General features: G+C 43.4%; 1 pseudogene; it reads right to left on the reverse strand.

Annotated features, from left to right (window-relative positions):
- Window positions 1-8597: 8597 nt before the first annotated feature.
- Window positions 8598-11893, reverse strand: LOC112631763 (annotated as a pseudogene).
- Between the last annotated feature and the right edge of the window lie 14009 nt (window positions 11894-25902).

Genomic DNA, 25902 nt, shown 5'->3' on the forward strand with positions numbered 1-25902 from the left:
CCTCTGACCCAGGGCTTGCACTGTAGTCAGGAGGGTGATCTTCTGGCCTCCATCTTCCATGCCAGATGCTTCCTGCCCTCAAACACTGGACTCCAAGTTCTTCAGCTTCTGGACTCAGTAGGCACAGCAGGCATTTACTCAAAAGAGGAGTAGGCATTTTGAGTAGGCATTTACTCAAAAGAGGGGAAGACAATTCAGAGGTTAGTGAGTTTACTCTGACATGGCAAAATTATGCCGTATTCTGCCATCAACGAACATAGCAGCTATGTTCAGTTCAGTGATAAAACAGTACAGAAAGTTCCTTTGTCTTTGTATATCTGAAAGTTTGGCTATGAAATTTAGACCTACCACATGTGGGGTTTAATCTGGAATTTCTATGGAGTGATTTGTTTTTCTCACCCCATATTTTCCTGCTGTGCTAGTTGTTTTATTTATTTATTTATTTATTTATTTATTTATTTATTTGAGACAGAATTTGACTCTTCTTGCCCAGGATGGAGTGCAATGGCACCATCTTGGCTCACTGCAACCTCCACCTCCTGGGTTCAAGCGATTCTCCTGCCTCAACCTCCTGAGTAGCTGGGATTGCAGACACCTGCCACCATGCTCAGCTAATTTTTTTGTATTTTTGGTAGAAATGGGGTTTCACCATGTTGGCCGGGCTGGTGTCAAACTCCTGACCTCAGGTGATCAATCCGCCTCGGCCTCCTAAAGTGCTGAGATTACAGGCGTGAGCCACCGTGCCCAGCCAAGTTGTTCTATTTAATCAGGACAATTCTGTGTCTATTGTCTTGGGAGGTGTGTGTACTGGGGGAGGGGAATAGAACATGACTCAAAGCAGAAATAAGTTTCATTGGCTTTATTCTTCTCAAAGCCTGTGTCCCTATGGGAATGGTGAGGAGGCCTGGCCACCCCGAGCCAACGGGCTGCCCCACCTCCATCCCTGCTGTGCCTACTGAGTCCAGAAGCTGAAGAACTTGGAGTCCAGTGTTTGAGGGCGGGAAGCATCTGGCATAGAAGATGGAGGCTGGAAGATCACCCTCCTGACTACAGTGCAAGCCCTGGGTCAGAGGAAAGAGCAGAGGGTGGGCAAGCGAGGAATAAAGCAAGGCAGAGGCACTGGAGACAGGGGCTGTAGCCATATCAGACCAACCTGGTTCAGTTTTTATGCAACAAAGTTGTGTGTTGTTTTTCAGTTGCTGTGGAGCCCCAGGTTGAAGTTCAAGTAACCTGAGCATGCTTAGGTGAACCAAGCATGCAACCATGGGTGGAACCTAAGTGCTCAGACTGAGCAGTGGGGACCGAATTAAGCAGCGAACACTGCAGGCAGGATCCAGGATCCAATCAGATTGGACCCTGATGCCACCTCATGGCAGGATTCAGTCAGATCATGCCTCCCAGCATCATCTCATTGCAAGATCCAATCAGATCATGCCTCATTACCCTATGCTTTTAAAACCCATTGCAGCCCCCAGCTTATGGAGACAGAGTTGAGAGCTTCCTTCTCTCTCCTTGTCAGTTGACTCATAATACATCTTTCTCACTGCAAAAATCCAGTGCTTCAGCGTTACATTTGTTAAGGTGTATTTTATGACCCAGAATATGATCTGTCTTGATGAATGTTCCATGTGAGCTTGAGAAGAATTTGTATTTTGCTGTTGTTGAAAGGATTATTAATAAATGTCAATTAGATTCTGTTGACTGATGGTGCTGTTCAGTTCCATTGTGTTCTTACTGATTTTCTGCCTGCTAGACCTATTTTTTATAAAGGGGTGTTGAAGTCTTCAACTATAATCATGAATTCATCTATTTTTCCTTGCAGTCCTTTCAGTTTTTCCCTCACATATTTTGACACTCTGTTATTAGGCACATATACATTAAAATTGTTATGTCTTCTTGGAGAATTGACCCCTTTATCATTTGTAATGCCCCTCTTTATTCCTGATAATTTTCTTTGCTCTGAAGTCTGCTTTGTCTGAAATTGATATAACTACTCCAGCTTCCTTTTGATTAGTGTTAGCATAGAATATTGATTAGTAACTTTCTTCATCCTTTTACTTCAAAATTTTTTATTATGGCATAATATACACATGAAATTTACCATTTTAACTATTTTAATGTGTACAGTTTAGTGGCATTAGGAATATTCATAGTGTTTGGCAAGTATCACCACTGTCCATTCCCAGAACTTGGAAACAAGAACTCTGAACTCACTGAACTATAACTCCTAATTTCCCTCTCCTCCATCTCCAGCTCCTGGTAGCCTGTATATTATATTCTTTCCCTGTAAATTTCCTATTCTAGCTACCTCATGTAAGTGGAGTCGTACAATATTTGTCCTTTTGTCTTTGGCTTATTTCACTTACAACGTTTTCAAGGTTTATCCATGTTATAGCATAAATCAGGATTTTTCCCCATTTTTAAGGTTGAATAATATTCCACTGCATGTATACCATGTATTGTTTATCCATTCATCTATTGATGGACATTTGAGTTGTTTCTACCTTTTGGTTATTGTGGATAATGCTGCTAGGAACACTGGTATACAAGTATCTGCTTAGCCTCCTGCTTTCATTTCTTTGGGGTATGAATCTAGAGGTGGACTAGATGGGTCATATGGTAATTTTATGTCTAAATTTTGGAGGAACTGCCAAACGATTCCACAGCAGCGGCACCATTTTCATTTCTATCAGCAATGTGCAAGCGTTCCAATCTCACTCTCTCTCTCTTTGTTTTTTTTTTTTTTTTTTTTTTTTTTTTGAGAATGGAGTTATGCTCTTGTTGCTCAGGCAGGAGTGCATTGGTGTGATATTGGCTCACTGCAACCTCTGCCTCTTGGATTCAAGCCATTGTCCTGCCTCAGCCTCCTCAATATAGATTATAGGCGTGTGCCACCACATCTGGCTAATTTTGTGTTTTTAGTAGAGATGGGGTTTTACCATGTTGGTCAGGCTGGTCTCAAACTCCTGACCTCAAGTGATCCACCTGCCTCAGTCTCCCAAAGTGCTGGGATTACAGGCATGAGCCACCTCACCCGGCTCAATCTCTTTACTTAAAAAAATTGTGATAAGAACACTTTATGTGAGATCTACCCTCTTATCAAATTTTTGAGTGTACAATACATTATTGTTGACTCTGGGTACAATGTTATACAGCAGATCTCTAGAGCTTGTTCATCTTCCTTGACTAAGACTTCAAGCCTATGGATTAATGACTCCCTATTTCCCCTTCCTCCCAACTCCTGGCAACCACCATTCCACTGTTTGATTCTATGAATTTAACTATTTTAGATACTTCATGTAAGTGGAATCATGCAGTATTTGTCCTTCTGTGACTGGTTTATTTCACTTAGCATAATGTTCTCACGTTTCATCCATAGTGTCATACTGAATTTTCTGCTTTTTTAAGACTGAATAGTATTTCATTGTATGTATGTACCACATTTTAAAATCCATTCATCTGTTGACCATCTTTTCACTTTTAATCTATTTATGTCTTTAATTTGGGTCTCTTGTAGGCAATATGTAGTTGGGTCTTGTTTTTTAATTCACTGTGACAGTCTTTTATTATTTATTTATTTTGAGATGGAGTTTCACTCTGTCACTCAGGCTGGAGTGGAGTGGCATGATCTCGGCTCACTGCAACCTCCGCCTCCTGGGTTCAAGTGATTCTCCTGCCTCAGCCTCCCAGACAGCTGGGACTACAGGCAAAGGCCACCATGCCCAGTTAATTTTTGGATTTTCAGTAAAGACGGGGTCTCACCATGTTTGCCAGGCTGGTCTTGAACTTCTGGCCTCAGGTGATCCGCCCACCTCTGCCTCCCAAAGTGCTGGGATTATACATATGAGCCACTGTGCCCAGCCAGTCTTTGCTTTTAATTGGTGTATTTAGACTATTCACATTTAAAGTGATTATTTTTATAGTTGTTTTAATATCTACTGTATTCGTAACTATTTTCGACTCATTGCCTCATTGTCCTTGCTGTTGTTTTTTTCCCACTCTTTTTTCTGCATTATCTGGTTTAATTGAGCATCTTATATGATTTCATTATCTTCCCTCTCTTAGCTTATCAATTATACTTTTTTTTTACCTTTTAAATTGGTTGCCCTAGAATTTGCAATATACATTTACAACTAATCCAGTTTTACTTGGAAGTAACATTGAACCACTTTGCAGGTAGTGCAAATATAGCTGTGGGCTGTATAATGATGTTTCAGTCAATGATAGACTGCATATACAATGGTGCTTCCATAAGAGATTATAATACTGGTGTTTTTTTTTTGGACTCTCACTCTGTCACCCAAGTCAGAGTGTAGTGGTGCTATCTCAGCTCATTGCAACCTCCATCTTCTGGGTTCAAGCAATTATCCTGCCTCAGCCTCCTGAGTAGCTGGGATTATAGGCACCTGCCACCATCATGCCTGTCTAACTTTTGTATTTTTAGTAGAGACGGGGTTTCACCATCTTGGCTGGGCTAGTCTTGAACTCCTGACCTCAAGTGATCCACCCGCCTGGGCCTCTCAAAGTGCTGGGATTACAGACATGAGCCACCGCACCTGGCTGAGATTATAATACTGTATTTTTACTGTACCTTTCTGATGTTGGATATCTATTTAGATAAATATTTACCATAGTATTACCATTGCCTACAGTATTTAGTACAGCAGCATGCTGTACAGGATTGTAATCCAGGAAAAATAGGCTGTACAATATAGGCTAAATGTGCAGTAGGCTATACTATATAGGTTTGTATAAGTACACTCTGTGACATTTGCAGAAGGACAAAATCACCTGATGACAGATATCTCAGAGTATGTCCCTGCCATTAAGTGACACCTGACTATACTTTATAGCAGAGTACACCCAATTCCTCCCTCTTGTCCTTTGTATGATTGCTGTCATTAATTTAACTTATCTATAAGCTATAATCACCAATACATTATTACTATTATTATTTTGAACAAACTGCTATCTTTTAGATCAACTAAGAATAAGCAAAATAAAAGATTTTATTTACCTTCAATCATTCCTTCTCCATCCTTTCTTTATGTAGATTTGAGCTTCTGACCCATATTGTTTTCCTTCTCTCTGAAAAACTTCTTTTAGTATTTCTTGCAAGGCAGTTCTATTGGAGACAGATTTTCTCAATATTTTTCTGGGAGAGTCTTTATTTCTCCTTTACTTCTGAAAGATAATTTCACTGGTTACAATGTTCTAGATTATTTTTCTTCCAACACTTCAAATATCTCACTCCACTTTATTCTTGCTTGCATTCATTTCAAAAAGAACCTCACTATATTTTTAATCCTAGTTCCTCTGTAGGTAAGGTGTTTTTTTTATTTCGTCTGGCTTCTTTCAAGATTTTCTTTTTGTCTTTGATTTTTTTTTTTTTTGAGACGGAGTCTTGCTCTGTTGCCCAGGCTGGAATGCAGTGGCGTGATCTCGGATTTTGGCTCACTACAACCTCCACCTCCTGGGTTCAAGCGATTTTCGTGCCTCAGCCTCCTGAGAAATTGGGATTACAGGCACCCACCACCACGCCCAGCTAACTTTTTTTTTTTTTTTTTGTATTTTTAGTAGAGATGGGGTTTCGCCATGTTGACTAAACTGGTTTCGAACTCCTGACCTCAGGTGATCTACCTGCCTCAGCCTCCCAGAGTGCTGGGATTACAGGCGTGAGCCACCACGCCCGGCCTGTCTTTGATTTTCTAGATGTACATTTCTTTGGAATTTATCATGCTTGGTGTATTTATCTTCCTCTGAGCTTCCTGGTTTTGTGGTTTGGTATCTGTCATTAATTTTGGAAAATTTTCATACATTATTACTTCAAATATTTTTTTCTGTCTCTTTCTCTTTTTTTCTGTCTGGTATTCCCATTACATGTTTGTTGCATACATGAGTTTTATTTTTCATTTTTATTTTGTAACTTTATGTGTACATATTTAATTAAAATAGAATAGGCATAAATCAAAAATAAGAAAAAAAAAATCAGGATAAAGTGTCACTGTCATTTTGTTTACAAGGAGGAATCAGGAAATGGAACAAATTACCAGAAAAATATTCTAAGACCATCTGAAGTGACTAGGTTACATAATCTTCAGAGTCAAATGCCAAAGTTAAGTATTATACCACTTAATCCACAAATGAAAAAAAAGAGGAGTCAAAAGTTTATCCTGTTTAGGCCGGGCGTGGTGGCGCACGCCTATAATCCTAGCACTTTGGGAGGCCAAGGTGAGCAGATCGCTTGAGGTCAGCCTGGTCAACATGGTGAAACCCTGTCTCCACAAAAAATAAAAAAATTAGCTGGGCATGGTGCTGCATATCTGTAATCACAGCTACTCGAGAGGCTGAGGCAGAATTGCTTGAGCCCACGAGGCAGAGGTTGCATTGAGCAGAGATTGCGCCATTGCATTCCAGCCTGGGCAGTGGAGTAAGTGAGACATCGTCTAAAAAAAAAAAAAAAAATTTATCCTGTTTACTATAATAATTTTTACATTCAATCTATAGTGCTACTGGCAACTTTTAGAAGAAAGAAATTCCCATTAAGCATTGACCAGAAAATCTCAAATACAACTAAGGAGCTATGCTATGCTATAGCTCATTAAGTATCATTAAACTGTTCTGGGCTAGTGTACATTTCAGGTTAATAGAGAGCCACATTTTGGGTTTTAGAAAGGCAGCAATAATTGTATTTCAGCTTTTAGTCTGGATGCTTAACACAGTTAAGGCGACAGTTCAAGCACATTAAGTGAAGGTAGTTAAGATTTAAGAATAACCATCACCATCTCTTACAACTTACATATACTGTTTAATGCTTACATGGAAGGAAACCAGTGGTGGTTTTTGTTGTTGTTGTTGTTGTTGTTTTGTTTGTTTTTTTGAGACAGAGTCTCACTCTGTTGCTTAGGGTGGCATGCAGTGACTTGATCTTAGCTCACTGCAACCTCCACCTCCTGGGTTCAGGCAATTCTGCTGCCTCAGCCTCCTGAGTAGCTGGGATTACAGGCATGCGCCACCACGCCTGGCTAATTTTTGTATTTTTAGTAGAGACAGGTTTTCACCATGTTGGTCATGCTGGTCTTGAACTCCTGACCTCAAGTGATCCTCCCACCTCAGCATCCCAAAGTACTGGGATACAAGTGTGAGCCACAGCACCTGACCAAAACCAGTATTTTTTGAGATGGAGTCTCACTCTGTTGCCCAGGCTGGAGTGCAGTGGCGCGATCTCGGCTCACTGCAAGCTCTGTCTCCCAGGTTCACGCCATTCTCCTGCCTCAGCCTCCCGAGTAGCTGGGACTACAGGCGCCCGCCACCACACCTGGCTGATTTTTTGTATTTTTGAGTAGAGAAGGGGTTTCACAGCATTAGCCAGGGTGGTCTCAATCTCCTGACCTCGTGATCTGCCCGCCTCGGTCTCCCAAAGTGCTGGGATTATAGGCATGAGTCACTGCACATGGCCCAAAACCAGTGTTCTTAATTGGCATTTTATACACACATACACAGAATTAAAAAAAAAAAAAAAAAACGATCAAAGGCAATCATTCTAAGTGTACTATGGTAGAATGTGTTAAAAATGCAAACATGCCATCAAACTAAAATAACATGAACAGCACTTCTCATGACCTAGGAGAAAGGTGACCGGTTCTCACACGAAGCTAAGCCTGTATCAGTCATCCTAATCAAAATGGCTTATAAAAGTATCAGGTTTCCGGGAGAGAAACTATTCCAGGAAGTCAGTAAATCTCTTGAAAGTTTCACCTCTATAAAACCAGGATGAGGCTACAGCTCTCTTGAAATCTGAACAAGGTATCAGATGAAACAGTAAGATTCCCAGCCATAATGTGACATGGAAAGATCCTCATGCCACGTATGCTCAATCGCTGGCCCCAGAAAGCTTCATGTGCAGAATACACAAGTTGCCAAAGAAGGAAACTGGAGACGTTCAGCTACATTTCCGTTGTGTGGTGAATTTTAAACCCTCAGGAATGGTGTGGTCTATTAGGCTTTTCATGCTTGGTGTCATCCACTTAATATGTTCAAAGATAAAAGCAGACATGATTGTAATAGTAACTAGAGTCCCAGATGTTGACAGTATGTCTGCAATTTGAGAGTCTTTCAGTCCAATGACATTCTGTCTGTTGATTTCACAGATATTATGTTTTGTGAGAAGACCATTTCTGGCTACAGAGCTGTCTTTCACTAGGGATATTATTTTTTCTTTCTTTCTATTTTTCTTTTGGAGATGGAGTCTCTGTTGGCCAGGCTGGAGTGCAGTGGTGCAATCTCGTCTCACTGCATCCCCTGCCTCCTGGATTCAAACAATTCTCCTGCCTCAGCCTCCTGAGTAGCTGGGATTACAGGTGTGCACCACCATGCCTGGCTAATTTTAGTAGAGATGGGGTTTCACCACGTTGGCCAGGCTGGTCTCAAACTCCTGATATCAGGTGATCTGCCTGCCTTGGCCTGCCAAAGTGCTGGGATTACAGGCATGAGCCACCATGTCTGGCCTATTTTTCCATTTTAAAAGATAAAACCAACATATCCAGTGCTATCCTTATGCACGGTAATTGTCCATTCAAAGGGTCTGTCATGAATGGTTATAGAAATCTTCTCTCCAAAAGCCTGTTTGAGCACCTTGTGTGCTTTATCTGAGCTCCAGCCTGCACAGTTTTCACCATTGATTTGGAGTACTTGGTCCCCAAATCTCAGACCAACCATTGAGTCTGGAGAATTAGCCTTGACTAGCTGAACAAATATACCATTATCTACTGATTTAAACCTGAGTCCAATTTTTCCATCTTGGTACTTATGGCTTCGTGAATTTTCCATCTTGATCCAATGGCTTCATGAATCCCTTGCTGAATTTCTGCTCTACAAATTCCAACATCATTACCAGTTACAGGAGCCATTGTATAGTTCACACTGGAAGGTGTTGCTACCAACTGGCCCTGAATTGGTGCTCCAGAAACCATGGTCATATTTGCATGTATTTCTTCTTCATTTAAACTCAGACCCATGTATCGAGAGAGCTCTGGACATAGTTTGGGATAGTGGTTTCCATCTTGAGAGATGTGAACAGAAGCTTCTGAAAAAATTGCTGGGTTGGCCGGGTTTGCAGAAAAAGCAGTGTATTAATCTGTTCTCACACCGTTAATAAAGGCACACATGAGACTTGGTAATTTACAAAGGAAAGAGATTTAATTGACTCACAGTTCCACATGGCTGGAGAGGCCTCACAATCATGGTGGAAGGCAAAGGAGGAGCAAAGTAATGTCTCATATGGCAGCAGGCAAGAGAGCGTGTGCAGGGAAACGCTCCTTTATAAAGCCATCAGATCTCATGAGACTTATTCACTATCACAAGAACAGCATGGGAAAGACCCACCCTCCTGATTTAGTTACCTCCCACTGGGTCCCTCCCATGACATGTGGGAATTATGGGAGCTACAATTTGAGATTTGGGTGGGGACACAGCCAAACCATATCAACCAGTTTGAGCCTGAATTATTTTGAGTCTGCCTTCAAGTCTTCAAGAGATGGAGAGAGACATATTTTTGCAGGGTTCTTCTAGACCACAAGGACCCACTTGCCACTGCTGCCTCTGGTCACTCTGCATAAGTAAGTTTTAGATTTCAAGCCTCTCCTTTTGATTATTTCTTAGAGTTTCCATCTCTCTGCCTCCATTCCCCATCTGCTCTTGGATGTCGTCCAACTTTACCATTAGCGCCTTTAGCATATTAATCAGTTATTTTACATTTCTGGTCTGATAATCCCCAAATCTCTGCCATACATGGGTTTGTGTATGATGTTTGCTTTGTTTCTTCAGAATGCGTTTTTTTGTTTTTTATCATGCCTTGTAATTTTCTGTTGAAAGTCAGATAGGATGTATTGGATAAAAGGAACTGACATAGATTGATCTCTAGTGTGTTTATCTGGCTAGGAGTGAGGCTGTGTTTGCTGTTTGTTGTAGCTGTGGTGTCAGAGACTAAAATTTTCTTGAATGCTTTTGTTTTTATCTCCCGTGGTGTCTTGGGTTTTCCTAGAGACTCCTTAAATAGGGTCTTAGGCTTGCAGATTTTTTTTTTTTTTGAAACAGAGTCTTGCTCTTGTTGCCCAGGCTGGAGTGCAATGGCACAATCTCGGTTCACTGCAAACTCTGCCTCCCGGGTTTAAGCCACTCTCCTGCCTCAGCATCCCAAGTAGCTGGGATTACAGGTGCCCATCTCCACACCTGGCTATTTTTTTTTTGTATTTTTAGTAGAGATGGGGTTTCACTTTGTTGGCCAGGCTGGTCTTGAACTCCTGACCTCAGGTGATCTGCCCCCCTCGGCCTTCCAAAGTGCTGGGATTACAGCTGTGAGCCACTGCGCCCGGCCAGATGTGTGTTTTTTTTTTAAAGCTGAAATCCAGTTATTATACAGGGGCCATCTTGATGTGGTGGTGAGGTGTAGGGGTTAGGGAAACATTCTTTACTTTTCTGATTAAGTCTTAGTCTTCTAGTGAGCCTGAGTTGGGTGTTTCTCTTCCCCCAGGTCAGTTGGGCTTTGGTAAAACCCCAGTAGGTTAGATAGACTCTGGTAAAGTAGATTCCCTTGAGGGCAGACCTTGTTAAAGAGAACAGAGAGCTCTGGGTGTATTTCAGAGCAGTTACTTCCCCCTCCTCTGCGGGGAGTTAGAGGTTATTTTTCTCTGATCTTCACAGTGGGGACCTGGTGGAATTCCTCAAGGCAAAGCTCACAGGAGCATGGACGCCTCCCTATGACTGGCCCCCTTTGGGGTTTTCAGTTCTCCAGCTCGTTTACACTGAGCCTCCAGCAACTACTGATGCCAGTTCCACACACTACAGCAGATACTGACTCCAGCTGTGCGTGTCTGCTCCCAGTAAGCTGCCATTCTTTGTAATTTTCTATTGTCCCCAGTTTTGGGGACAGAGATTGGCTCTGTGACCTCAGTTCTCTGATGGATCTAAAAGTTGATGATCATTAGTTTGTTCAGCTTTTTTTTCTCGTTGCAAGAATAGGAGAGATGACGTCCAAGTTCTTTACTGGAAGTTGGCATTTTCTTTTTTTTCTTGTTTTTACGTAAATCTAAGTTTGTGGGCTGAGATGTGTACCCACCGTAGACTGATCTCTACAAATATTGTTGGGAACTTCTCAGCAGCCATTCAATTCAAAAAAAGAACTCCCAGACCTAGTTTAGAGGAATGTTACTGGAGACCTAGTTTAGAGGATACTTACAATCCAGACACCAAGAGAGGGTTCTTGGATCTCACTCAAGAAAGAATTTGAGGCAAATCCATAAAGTGAAAGCAAGTTTATTGAGAAAGTGAAGTAATAAAAGAGTGGCTACTCCACAGGCAGGGCAGCGTGTGGCCTGCTCAGTTGTTTACACTTGTTGTGACTTCTTGATTCTATGCTAAACAAGGGATGGATTATTCATGAGTTCTCCAGGAAAGAGGTGGACAATTCCCAGAACGGAGGGTTCGTCCCCTTTTTAGACCATAGAGGGTAACTTCCTGATGTTGTCATAGCATTTGTAAACTGTCATGGTGCTGGTGGGAGTGTCTCTTAGCATGCTAATGCATTGTAATTAGCATATAATGAGCAGTGAGGATGACCAGAGGGCACTTTCTTCACCATCTTGGTTTTGGTGGGCTTTGGCTGGCTTCTTCACTGCATCCTGTTTTATCAGCAAGGTCTTCATGACCTGTATCTTGTGCCAACCTCCTATGAGCTAGAATGCCTAACTTCCTGGGAATGCAGCCCAGTAGGTTTCAGCCTCATTTTACCCAGCCCCTATTCAAGATGGAATTGCTCTGGTTTGAACACCTCTGACAGGAACCCAAGGCAAAGGGATAATTAAAGGTTGGACCTCACCTGTGTATGACCAACCATGCCGTAGGGAAAACAGCAGCACAATCTTGAGGTAGAATCTGGGTCTCCTAACACCAACCAGGCTTGCTTGGGCGTAACTGGGAAGTGGAATATTTTAGTGCCTATGACATTCCTTTGTGTCCCAGTGGAGCATAAACAGATTCAATATTTGGCTAAGTGCTGGAAGAGCAGCCCAGGATCCCCTGGCCCTTGCTATGCATCTGCCTTGATTGATGTGCATAGCGGAAGTGACTTTCATAGGAGAAGCAATTTTGTGTAGGTTCCTGGGAGAAAAGGGAATATGCCCCTTGTTCCCTGGTTAGGACACAGGGGTGATGTCTGAACCCTAGGGAGAGAGTAGGCAAAAGATGAAAAGGTCACATCCATGAGTACTTTGTGTGCCCTGACAGCAGGAGCAGGCCTGCTTCAGAGCCCAGGTGACAAAGTGCAGATGAGAATAAGGAGAGAGGTGCCAGTGAAGTGTCTTTCCTTTTTTTTTTTGTAGGCATCTTGTGGTCGTGGCACAGGTAGGGACAGGTAAGGAAGCACCTGTAGCGTGCTTCCCTGTAGGTAGGGAAGCAAGATGTTTACTGCTGTAAGAGGAAGATGTCCCCATGAGGGGTGCATGGAGAATGTTTCTGAGCTCCTGTGGGGACTGTCTCAGGAGTGTTTACATTTGAGCTGGAAGCTGCTTGTCATGGATGAATTACAGTTCCTTGATGATGACCCTGCGGAGGGTGTGTCAAGTGATGGGGGATACTTTTCAGTAGGCTGACCATTCCTTCTCTCCATATCCCAGAGCGGTCCTCTTTCCTATCTGTGGGTATTTCTACCTCTGCTCCACACATCCGTAGTCTTGTGTAACACCTTGGCTTACAAGTGTTCCTAAAGACCCATCTCTCTTCTGCTGATGACTTCCTGGGGGTATCAGTCTGTTCATCCATCAAGAATGTGGATGAACAAACAGATACATTACACTTCCAGACTGAAGAGGCTCTTAATAATTGGGCTGGCGCCATAAGTCACTATGTTCTATTTAGGTATGGAACTTACCAGAACAGAAAGAAGGGGAGAGGAAGGAGACTTCTTGGTTAGCAGTCTGTTTCTCTTATAAATCAGTATGATCTCTTGAGCAAAAGTTAAAGGGAAAAAGTGGAGGCGACACTGTGACCTGGCCTAGGAAGTCTAGGTTTGAGCCAAGTCAAACACATTTCTCCTCTGTCTCAGCTCTGTGAGCTCAGTTCTGCTTCTCCTAGGGTAACCTCAGGTTACCCTAGGTTACCTTGGGCAATGCCTATGGAAATTGGCTCTAGAAAGGGAAGTAGGAGAATGGCAGAGTCCAGAGTCCACTTATTCTACAGTTCAGGGCCCTCTTTTTTTTTTTTTTTTTTTGAGACAGTGTCTTGCTGTTTGCCCAGGAATTCAGTGGTGTGATCATAGCTCACTACAGCCTTCTACTCCTGGGGTCAAGAGATCCTCTCATCTCAGCTTCCCTAGTAGCTGGGACTATAGACACACTGCCCGGATAGTTTTTTAATATTTTTCAGAGATGGGGTCTTGCTATGTTGCCCTGGCTAGTGTTGAACTTCTGGCCTCAAACAATCCTCCTGCCTCGGCCTCCCAAAGTGTTGGGATTACAGGTGTGAGCCACTGCACTCGGCCTTGTTCAGTACATTTTCAGGGCATCCTGAAAGGCCAGGCCTGGGTCTTGGGCAGCTGTTCAGTAGCATTCCAACTGTGAATGGTCCTGAATGTTTTCATGGCCTTCCAGATGGATCTCTAACATACCCCAGTGCTGGTGCTCCCTGAAGACGTACTGGATCTGCCAGTGCTGAAAAAGAATGCAGCATGTGGTGGCTGCAAGTGATGCCAATCATTCTGAAAAGCTTACAGTGCTGTGCCAACCACTGCTTAGGTAATTTATATGACATCTTATTTTGTCCACCTGATTCTAAGCTCCTTGAGGACATGTCTGGTTCATCTCTGTTGGCCGCATAGCCTAAAACCCATGCTGATGCGTCCTGATTTCATTTCCTTCTCGGATGTAGTGAAAGCACTCAAATTATATTGATTGCCTCCTTTTTAGGTTGACAAATAAAACTTTCAAATTCTGTCTTTCCTAGTGTTTCCTTTGTAGGATTGGAAATGATGGTCTTGACAGCGCTGTGGTTAGCGAAGTGTTAATGGCTCACTCCTAGGGGAGACACGTCAGTTGATACCATGCACTCTGCATGCAGTTTTCAGAAATGGTGTTTGCTTTTTTCAATGATGGTTGTGTTGCTGCTCTAGATGAACCAGCTTCTATTCCTGTCTTCACTCAGAGGTAGGTAGGATTCTTTCCCAGGCACCTATAGCCCTGACTAGGATTTACAGGCAGGGGTGAGTCAGCTGACCCAGGAGGATGGCATCCCACAGTCAGGACAGCGAGAGACTCACTGCCACGTGCTGGGTCCCTGTGTTGTCCTGACGTGCCTCCGTGCAGGTAGCACGGCTGAGTCAATGTGCCATGAGTCACAGGCTGCCGGAGGTGCACTTGAGCCTCACTCCAGCATTGATCTTTCGCAGGGATATATATTGTTAGTGCCCATCGGTTAAGACCTATAAAGGGTAATAATTTACTGACCTCAAGTTTGTCTTCTCTTTGATTTCACCACTTCTGCTCCTTATACAGGAATTGCTTGACCTTGACTTTTCAGGAATGTACCCAGTTTTATACTCTTGGTGTCTCCTGGGCTTAGAACCCCTTACCTCCAACCTTGCTCCCTGGCTAACTTCTCCCCTTCCTTCAAAACTCAGCAGAGATGGCACCCCCTTTCTGAAGCAGTCCCCAGTTCCTGGGCAAAGTGAATGCCTGAAGCTGTGTTGAGGGTGGCACTGAGCCCCTGGTTTGGAGCGCCATGTTTCCTTCACTGTCTGCTGAACATTTTAAGGCATTGATTTGGACTTTCCTGGGCTTGCATTCCCAGAGCCTAGTGCAGTGCCTGTTCAGAATATTCTACCGAGACTCTTTTTTTTTTTTTTTTTTTGTGAAGAGGGAGGAATGTTAAGCCTCACCCAGTCTGATTATACTAAGATCACTTAAATCTTTTTCTGCCTTTGCAGAGTACCCATTGTAGATAGGGTTAGTACCCATGGTTTGGCACTCACTGATTCTGTGGTTGTGGGGTGCCTTGTTTGTCTCTTTGGGCAGGATGCCAGTCACTCCAGAGCAGCATCTATTCCTCATATTCCTCTCACATCCTTTAAAGCCTCCCTGTGTGCACTCAAGCCACACAATGAACCTTCCTGCCTTTGCCCACAAGCTTGAGAACTCTTCAAAGTGAGACTGTGCCTTACGCATTTTCACTTCCTCCGTCATTTGACACAGCGCCTGGCACATAATAGATGTTTAATAAATACTTGTGTTTATTGAATAGGAATAGGTAGTAGATTCTAGAGACATAGTGAGCGCAGCTCAAGTTCACTTGCATCAGGGAAGGCTCCCCCACGCCTCCTGCAGCTCCCTCTCTCTGTGCCTGTGCAACGCTTAGCAGCATGAGCTGCCTTGAAAAGTCTAACCTGGCTTTTCCCGAAAGCAACTCAGCAACGCTCTCCTGGGGCCAGAACTGCTCTAAAACGGGAACAGCTGTGCATATTCTTTGATCGTTAGCAGGAAACGATGTGTCCTGTCTCAAAGCACCTTTTCATGCTGTTTTCTTATTCATTCTACCCAGAAGCCTTTGCCTTAGCAAAGTCAGTCTCATGAGGCGCCATGGAAGTCCGGAGTTGTGTGTAGCTGGGTTTGATTCCTTCCTGGGTTTGATTTCTGGAATCTTCCTAGATTCCTTCCTGGGTTTGAGTTCTGAAAGCCTTGGTTTCTTGAGGCGATTATGTTGTGGGTACTAGAGAGATGCTACTGTCTTTGAGAGAAGGGTAATTACTCAGGATTTGGAAGGAGACAGGAAGCTGTGGGTGCCAGAAATAGAGGAATCTTGTTCTTTTATATTTGGCAACATACAGCAAGGTGGGAAGACTCCTGAGGGGAATGCCTTTCTGGTGCTAAAAGGAGGCTGGTCCCTAATAGCAGAAGCTGCCATCTTGCGGAAGATTCCTCCGCCCAAGCTTGGCATGGCCGGACTTCGTGGGCCATGTGAACAGGAGATGTTATCTTGCTGTGTGTGTCTTCTTATAATTTGGGGGGAGGTGTTGACTAGGAGGAGGCATCCACCATTGGGCTTTTCATTATCTCAATAGAATGGTGACTTGGAGTTGACTTTGACTCAAGGAAATAAAGTAAGATGAGGATTTACACACACCTAGATTAGAAAACTAACCTTTATATCTAGTACATATGTACACGTGTAAGGCATCTGGTACAGTCCCTGGGTGCTTCAGGGACTTCATAAAGGTGCATTTCCTTCACCCTTACTTATAAATAATGGTTGATGCATATTCTTAGATCATTTGAGATACATCCTTAAAAACCGTTGAGCATTGATCAAAATTTGTTTTGGAAATAAACTTGTTTTTAGTGCCCCAGAGAAGCACGTTGTTGCTTAAAGTGAAGAATCCTTGTTGAAGATGAATTGTGCTAATCTGGATTTTCAGATTTTTTACTTTTTGCAATGACAGATAGATTGAGGAAAGCTCCCTTTTATTTTCTCTGGAAAGCACTGATGGATGTAACTGATGACAGCGTGACCCAGCAGGGCAGTTAATCTGCCCTCAAGAGCAGCTCAGCTCAAAGGGCAGTGTGGGAATCGCCAAGTGTGATGGAGGCAAGTCCCGGGGGAAAGAGAGCTCTAATTCGTCAGAATTCCTCTATCTTTGTAAGGAAAGCTAATTTCAAATCACTTCCTCCGTTATGACTAAATTTCAGGAAATGAGGATCACATTATTGCAGTGCCGAGAACTGGGCTGAGAGTCACATGCTTTATTATCTGCTCTGATTAATGACTAACCAACCTCGTAAGTTCCCCGCGACACAGGCTAGTGACTGGATGATCATTTCGTTTTATCCACTTCTTAACAGGAGGAAACAGAGAAGTGAGCTAACTTTGTTATTTATACAAAGGTAACACACTTGTGATTTTTCTTTTCTTTTCTCTTCTTTTTTTTTTTCTTTTTTCTTTTAGACAGAGTCTTGCTCTGTCACCCAGGCTGGAGTGCAGTGGCGTGATCTTGGCTCACTGCAAGCTCCGCCTCCCGGGTTCAACCGATTCTCCTGCCTCAGCCTCCTGAATAGCTGGGACTACAGGTATGCACCACCACATCCAGCTAATTTTTGTATTTGTGGTAGAGGAGGGGTTTCACCATGTTGGTCAGGCTGGTCTCAAACTCCTAACCTCGACCTCCTGGGTTCAGGCAATTCTCATGCCTCAGCCTCCCTACTAGCTAGAGTTACAGGTGCCTGCCACCACACCCAGCTAATTTTTGTATTTTAGCAGAGACAGGGTTTTACCATGTTGGCCAGGCTGGTCTCGAACTCTTGACCTCAGGCAATCCACCTGCCTCGGCCTTCCAAAGTGCTGGGATTACAGGCATAAGCCACCGCGCCTGGCCCATACTTGTGGTTTTTCTATACCTATCTTCCTTTCAGGTGGGAGCCCAAAACAAAAATATGTATATGTGTGTGTGTGTGTGTATATATATATGTATATATATTTGTGTGTGTGTGTGTGTTTAATGTGATCTTTCTTGGCTTCTGCATTGAGAAAGTCATCTTTGAAATTTAGAAAAACTCTCGGACTGTTGGAAGGCACCTTGGACATGGCATCTCCCCAGTGCCTTCTTTATGCATAGAAAGGGCACTCGAGGTCATAGGATATCACGACTCTTTTGAGATAACAGAGGAGCAGAGGAGAGATGAGAACGCAGGCCTCCTATCATCTGTCCAGTGCATGTGACTAAGATCAAGCATAGGACTGCCTTTATAAAGCACAAATATTTGTTTGTCAACAACTATTTGTTTATTACTTCATTTTTGTTTCTATCTTCTAAAATTCAACCTAAACTCTAATGATTTATGGACTGCTGTAACCTTACAATACTGATAAATATGTATATGCTGTGTGAGGAATACATTGATTTATTTACAAAGGTAGCAGAATTCTAATGCAAAAACAAACAAGAAAAAGAAGAGAAAGAAATAAAGATGTAGACTGGTTTTATTCATAAATAGAGAAGTGAACATTCTAATAAAAATATGAGCACATGGTGCAATATAGCCACATCCCATCATGAAAAAGTAAGGTTTATTCAAAGAGTGCAATGATGGTTTCATGTTAAAATTTTTATTAGTTTAGGTATTACATAAGCGGGTCCAGTAAAAACAAACAAACAAACAAAAAACTCACGACATCAATGAATGCTTAAATGGCTTTATTTACTCTTGATGAAAATGCAAAAATCAAGGCTGGGTGCAGTGGCTCATGCCTGTAATCCCAGCACTTTGGGAGGCAGAGGTGGGTGGATCACAAGGTCAGGAGTTTGAGACCAGCCTGGCCAACGTAGTGAAACCCCGTCTCTACCAAAAATACAAAAATTAGCTGGGCGTGGTGGCGGGTCCCTGTAATCCCAGCTACTCGGGAGGCTGAGGCAGGAGAATTGCTTGAATCCGGGAGGCGGAGCTTGCAGTGAGTGGAGATGGCACCACTGCATTCCAGCCTGGGTGGCAGAGTAAGACTCCATCTCAAAAAAAAAAAAAAAAAAAAAAAATATCAAGAAAATGAAAAGTAAGTGTTGCTAGTGAGTTCCAGGCAATAGAACAGAATAGGAGTGAAGAGTACCATCTCTTAGCTGAAGCTTCTACGACCTGGGTGCGCCCCACAGTCTCACCTGTGGCTGGCTAGATCCAAATGAAAACAAGAGTGCAGGGGGCGGCAGAGACACAGGATGAAAGGATCCTGGGTCCCTGAGTCACCACGTGGAGACGCCATCAACCCAGAGTGCTGCTTTGATCAGTTTTCTAAGCAAAGAGTTTTAGTGCCCCAGAGACACGCATTGTTTCTTCAAGTGAAGAATCCTTGTTAAAGACCAATTGTGCTAATCTGGATTTTCAGATTTTTACTTATTGCAGTAACAGATAGATTTAAATATTTAGATAGAAAGCTCCCTTTTATTTTCTCTGGAAAGCACTAATGGATGTAACTGATGACAACTTGACCCAGCAGGGCAGTTAGTCTGCCCTTTAGGGAGCAGATCTAAACCTGTGTTACTTGAGACATGATAGATTTGGGGTCATAAGTCCCCACAGCTCAGCCCACTCTAAGAATCCGTCTATTTTTCTGTACAGCATCACATATTTCTTCTGCGGGCCTACATGCCAGTCCAGCCATCCTCTGTGGGCTAGTACTACCATTAGACATTAATTGTATCTAATACGTTATTTTTATCTGTTAGCCACCATGCCTGGCTAGTTTTTTGTAGTTTTAGAAGAAACAGGGTTTCACCATGTTGCCCAGGCTGATCTCAAACTCCTGATCTCAAGTGATCTGCCCTCCTCGACCTCCCAAAGTGCTGGGATTACAGGCGTGAGCCACCATCTCTTACCATTTTAAATTTAAAATATTAGGATTTTTTTTTTTTTTTTTTTTTAAAGTAGAGATGACATCTCACTATGTTGCCCAGGCTGGCCTTGAACTCCTGAGCTCAAGCTATCCTCCTGCCTCGGCCTCGTAGAGTGTTGGGATTATAGGCCTGAGCCACCACACCCAGCCAATTACTAGGTATTCCTACATTTACGAAATTTGTTTTCTTTTCAAGCATGCTTAGCCATTCCTTGCAGTCTCTCATTCCTCGTGCTTGCTTTTAAGCTTCTCATTTATTTCCTTAAGTGCTGAAGTATTGGCAAGTTGAATTCTGCGGCCTGAGGTTTCTGTGTGCTTGCACACAGAGAGCTTTTCTTTCTTTCGTGTTTAAAGATCCTTTTACTATGAGATGCTGACTTTCCTGGTTACTTTATCTGTGGGACTTCTTTAAGGCCTGGTTGAAGCACCTTAATCTCTCTAGAGAATATCTGCTTCTGTCAGTTGCCCGGGAGGGCTACGTCCCTGAACACTTTAAACGTAAATATCCAAACGGGTCTTTTCAGATCGCACAGATAATGTGAATTCAGACCAGAAATCTGTCTGGAATCCGGGTTGAGGTAACAACTTCTAAGGGCAGGTTTTTTCCCCTTCTCCCCAGAGTGCTGAAGTCAAGACAAGCAGGTTTTGTTTCCTTTATTTTTTTTTTGTTTACATTGGGTTAATTTCTCCTTCCTCTTTTTTATTTTTAGAGACAGGGTCTTGCTATGCTGCCCAGGCTAGAGAGCAGAGGCTATTCACAGGTGTGATTAGTGCTCATGGCAGCCTCAAACTCCTGGGCTTAAGTGATCCTCCCGCCTGGGCCTCATGAGTGGCTGGCACACCAGGTGCGCACCACTGCACTCGGCCTTCTTATTCCTCTTATTCTGAGGATTTGCCCTTTGGGCAAAGGAGGTTCCAGTTTTTGGTGATGATTCTAGGCTTTGCCTCCTGTCCCTAGGCCCTATGCATCTATCAAAGCAGAAACTCAGGATGCAAGCTGGCTTGGATATTGCATTACCTCTCAGAGATGCGTTTGAAAATATCTGTGGAATGTGGAATGGTTAAGTGGCATTTTGGGGGCATTTAGTCCTCAGATGGCTGGAAACAGGCCGTTTCTTCAGCTTCTCTCTGGGTTTGTGGGACAGGCCAGAGGCCATCATCACAATGTGGTGGATGGCCATGGGCTCAGATCAACAAGTAGCTGAAGTTAGGCTTGCCTTTCAAAAATGTAACAGATTTCCCTACATATTAAATATTTTAAAAAGAAACATATGAAAACCCAGAAAGATGAATTAAGATTTGAGATAGTGGAGGAAGGAGATAACACCTTTACTCCGGACACAGAGCCTCTCTTCAACATAATAACTTTTCATCACGACTTCCCCCATGGAAGGCCCTGTCCTGGGCCCTGCAAAGGAGAGCAGGTCTCAGGGACCTGCCAAAGATGTAGACACACTCATGTCTCTTTCATGAGGCTCTTCCAATAGGATGTGAGACAACCAAGTTATGGAGTCATAAGTAGTGACAGGGCAACTTTCTTAGTTCATCAGTGTAATGGTTAATTTTATATATTAACTTCATTGGGCCAATGTGCCCAGATATTTGGTTGAACATTATGCTGAGTGTTTCTGTGAGGGTGTTTTTGGGTGACATAACGTTTCAATTAGTAGACTCTGAGTAAAGCAGGTCACCCTCCCTGATGTGGGTGGGCCTTGTCCAATCAGTTGAAGGCCTCACTGTAATAGAACAAAAGACTGACCTCCCCTGAGCAAAACGGAATCCTCCAGCAGGCAGCCTCCAGGCTCCATCCACAGCATCAGCTCTTCCTGTTTCTACAGCAATGGCCTCGAACCTGAGCTGCAACATCAGCTATCCTGGGTCTCTAGGCTGCAGCCCACGTTGCAGATTTTGGATTTTCCAGCCCCCAGAATCCCATGAGCCGATTCATTATAATAAACCACACACACAAACACACATACGTGCATGCAGACACACACACATGCATGCATACTACACACACACTCACACACACACACACTCACCCTACTGGTTCTGTTTCTCTGGAGAATGCAATCAGGATGTAGATGGCTACCAGCAGTGGCCCTAAGGAAAGGAAAATTTCTAGGTACTGAGAATAAGTTAGGACTATAGACTGGTTTAAGATATCTCCTACTCTCCCTTCCTTTCCTTCTTCCCTCCCTCCCTCCCTCCCTCCCTTCCTTCCTCCTTCTCTCCATCCCCTGCCCTTTCTCCCTTTCCTTCTTTCTTTCTGCCACAATGCCATACTTGCCCCACTGTGGCATGATGTGGCCTGTATTGTCTCGAATGAGAATCTGAGGCTCCACAGTCTGGTGCCACAGCCTGCAGTGATGAGAATCCGTGCAGATGCATCCAGTGGGAACGGTATTGAGGAGTGCCGTGGTTTGAATGGGTCACACAAAGTCCATGTGTTGGAAACTTAGTCCTTAATGCAACAGTATTGAGAGATGGAACCTTTAAGATGTGATTGGGTTATGAGGGCTCTGTCTCGTGAATGGATTCATGCCGTTATTCCAGGAATTGTTGTCATGGGAGTGATTTTCTCATTGAATAACGAGTTCTGCCCTCTTCCCCATTCCTCTCTCTCACGCTCTTGCTTTCTGCTGTGAGATAACGCAGAGAAAACCTTCATCAGATGCTGGCACCTTCATATGGGACTTCCCAGTCTCCAGAACTGTGAGAATTACATTTTCTTTCTTTATGAATTACCCAGTTTGCGGCATTCTGTTATAGCAGTTTACAATGGATCAAGACAAGGAGAAAGCGGCATTGTTTGATTTGGAAGCCACTGACTTCAGAACAGCCTTTTCAATACACTTCACCCACTTCTCTCTAACATGCAGGAAAGGCCAGGTGCAGTGGCTCATGCCCATAATCCCAACCCTTAGGGAGGCCAAGGCAGGAGGATCACCTGAGGTCAGGAGTTCAAGACCAGCCTGGCCAACATGACAAAACCCCATCTCTACTAAAAATACAAAAATTAGCCGGGCGTGGTGGTGGTGTGTGCCTATAATCCCAGTTACTTGGGAGGCTGAGGCAGGAGAATAGCTTGAACCTGGGAGACAGAGGTTGCAACGAGCTGAGATCATGCCACTGCACTCCAGCCTGGGTGACAGAGAGAGACTCTGTCTCAAAAAATGAATAAAATAAAATGCAGGGAAGAAAACAGCTTGAGTGTACCTCATTATAGTTAAGACCAGCAAGTACATTTGGACTCCTTTAATTTATTCAGATAATACAAACAGGTGCTAAAGGTGTGTTCTCTTTTTAAAAAACATGTGCTACCTACAGTGAGGCTTAATGCTAAACTTCCTATTTATTATGCTGTAAGTTAATCTGTTACACCCATGACAGCAAGCATTATTATTAAATCATCACCATGCATCCAGCCAGGACCACGTCTTTGCCTTCTTGATCAGTGTAAATCTTTCTTGTTTCTGGAATCCCCTGGAAAGTCATTTTATAAACATCATTTTAAAGATGCCGGTAGGCCACCCCATAAAGTAGTCTTGACAAAATGAAACTAGCAATTTATGAGACACACAAAGAATAGAGGAACAAGTTAAAAGGCACACGGGAAAGTGCCAGCAAGTCCATGGGACTTGTGAGTTGCTCTACAGGACAGACAACCTGATTTCAACAATATACCGCAGATATAAATAAAAGAGAGGGTGGGTGGGATGTCCAGTATCCATACAAGGACTTGAGGCAGATCCCCAATTACAATGTGAGAAACCTAGTTGGATTCTGATTCAAAAAAATTGTAAAAACTGAAAACCCAAATCTACACATTTGTGACATATATGAGACAAACTAGAAAATTGCATACCAACTAGATTTTTGATGATGGTAAGGCATTATTGGCCATTTTTGGGGTGTAATAAGAGTATTATAATTTTTTGGCTGGGCGTGGTGACTCACACCTGTAATCTCAGCACTTTGGGGGGACGAAGTGTGTGGCATGTGCCTGTAATCCCAGCTACTTGGGAGACTGAGGCAGGAGAATAGCTTGAACCTGGGAGGCAGAGGTCAGGAGTTTGAGACCAGCCTGGGCAACATGGCAAAACCCTGGCTCTACTAAAGACACAAAAATTAGCCAGGCATGGTGGTGCATGCCTGTAATCCCAGCTACTTGGGAAGCTGAGGCAGGAGAATCTCTTGAACCCAGGAGGTGGAGGCTGCAGTGAGCTGAGATTGTGCCATTGCACTCCAGCCCGGGCAACAGAGCAAGACTCCATCCCTGCTCCCCTCCCCACCACCCCCTGCCAAAAGAGTACTATAATTTTTTTAAAGAATAACTTTTTAGACATATTGCCATATTTATGGATGAAATATAGGCTGTCTTGGATTTTTGTTTCAAAATGATCAGGAATGGGGGAGAGGACAGTGTAGAAAGAGTCAGATTAGTCGTGAGGTGCTGACTGCAGAGACTGGGTGATGGGTACACCAGCTCATGATACTGTGCTGTTTCCATAAATGTTTCACTTTCCTTAATACAACATTTAAAAAAATGTATCAGTTCTCACAATGTACTGATGCAGGAAATGAATTACTTTGTATGACTCTATTCACCTTAACAGATCTAAGCTAATATATTCTGAACACTTTGGATTTCCAGGCATTAGCTGTTTTCACATAAATCATTGAATTTCATCTTCTTAGAAACAGATATTGAAATTAAGATTCGAAAAAAGCTAAGTTTTCTGCCTCACTCTCCACTAATGGGAATGGACAGAGACAGAACTGAAGCACACACTTTGTGGCTTCACAGCCTCTCCAGTCATATCACGACTGCTTTTCATCCTGCCCTGGACAGAAAAGGGACATTCACAGCCCTTTCTCAAATAGGAAAACAACCTTATCAATACAGGAATGTGATTTCCTGTACTGATTTCCAATTTCCCATGCTCCCCTGTCTCCCTGCATGGGCTGCCATGGAAAATCACCAAAGGCACTCCTCTGATCCCAGGTAGCTGTGTTCACCTGTGGCCTTTTGCTCTCCCTAATTCCTCCTTGTCTGGCAGAAGCTCTCAGGTTCCCTCTGGAAGACCCACCAGCAAGCCACTGCGGATTATAGTCAAGAACATGCTTTGTTGGCTGGGCACAGTGGCTCACACCTATAATCCCTGCACTCTGGGAAGCTGAGGCAGGTGAATCACTTGAGGTCAGGAGTTCAAGACCAGCCTGGCCAACATGGCAAAACCCCATCTATACTAAAAATACAAAAATTAGCTGAGCATGGTGGCGGGCACCTGTAATCCCAGCTATTCAAAAGACTGAGGCAGGAGGATCACTTGAACCCCGGGGGCGGAGGTTGCAGTGAGCCAAGATTGCACCACTGCACATCAGCGTGGGTGACAGAACGAGACTCCGTCTCAAAAAAAAAAAAAAAAAGAAAGAAAATGCTTTGTAAAGGCAAACACACAATGGTGTGCAGTAGTAATACCATTGGAGTTGCCTTGAAAGTGTCGAAGTCAGGTATTCCGTGAGCTGGGAACACTGCATTCCACTTCATCTGTTCCTTTAAGGTATAAAGGCTCCAATGTCAAACCAGGTCCCTGAAATAGCTCCAAGAATCGCATGTTTCTGCAAGTAGAGGCACAGACTACATTTAAAGAGGGCCTTGTTCATAAGAAACGGGGGCAGGAAAAAGTGCCAAATGATGAAGGAAAAATGACTAAGTAGCCAAGTAGCAGGTTACAGGAAAGCTCTAGAGGTTGATCTCAGGGGTGGCTAGCGGGGCTGCACTTAGCTCTGACCTCCAGGACTCTCTTGGCCCTCTGTCGTCATCTCTTGGAGGGGTCCTGATTAGGTGGACGGCTTTCTGTGTGGAGGACTGGAAAGCTTGGCTGAACTTTTCAGTAAAGAACACAGAGGCAGGATTGAAAGCTCCTTTTCTATCTGCCAGGATAATTTGTATCTTGGAAGAATAAAATATACGTTTTTTTCCAAGTTGTTTTTGCCTGGGCTCTGTCTACCTGTCCTCATCTCTCATCACTGTCTCTCCATCGCGGCTCCAATCTTATCTGAAGTTTCAGCTCTAATGAAATACCTACTGCTAGCAACGTGCCAAGAATGGGGCCATGTGAGCCATCTGCCCCGGGTGCAGGCAATAACGGGGACATTGCCCCTAGAGAAATTTAAAAACAATCATAAAATAGGCTAAAATCTACTTTTGCCATGTGCTGGCAATTCTAAACAATGTCAGCTATTAAACATACCTTCCAGAAAAAAAGGTGGTATGAGTTCTAAACAACTGCTGGGGTGCTGGCTGAGTTATAACGATATGTGAAGGTTTCACATTAGCAGGTTTTTATTAGTTATTTGTTTGTAAATATTGTTTTCTACATGGAAGTGAATTTGGAGACCTGTCCAACGGCTCACAGTCAGCTTCCAACACATGTCAACTTAGTTACACGCCCTGGTTTCAAGAACAAGCTGTTA

The sequence above is a fragment of the Theropithecus gelada genome, chromosome 9, assembly GCF_003255815.1.
Source record: "Theropithecus gelada isolate Dixy chromosome 9, Tgel_1.0, whole genome shotgun sequence".
Taxonomy (NCBI): Eukaryota; Metazoa; Chordata; class Mammalia; order Primates; family Cercopithecidae; genus Theropithecus; species Theropithecus gelada.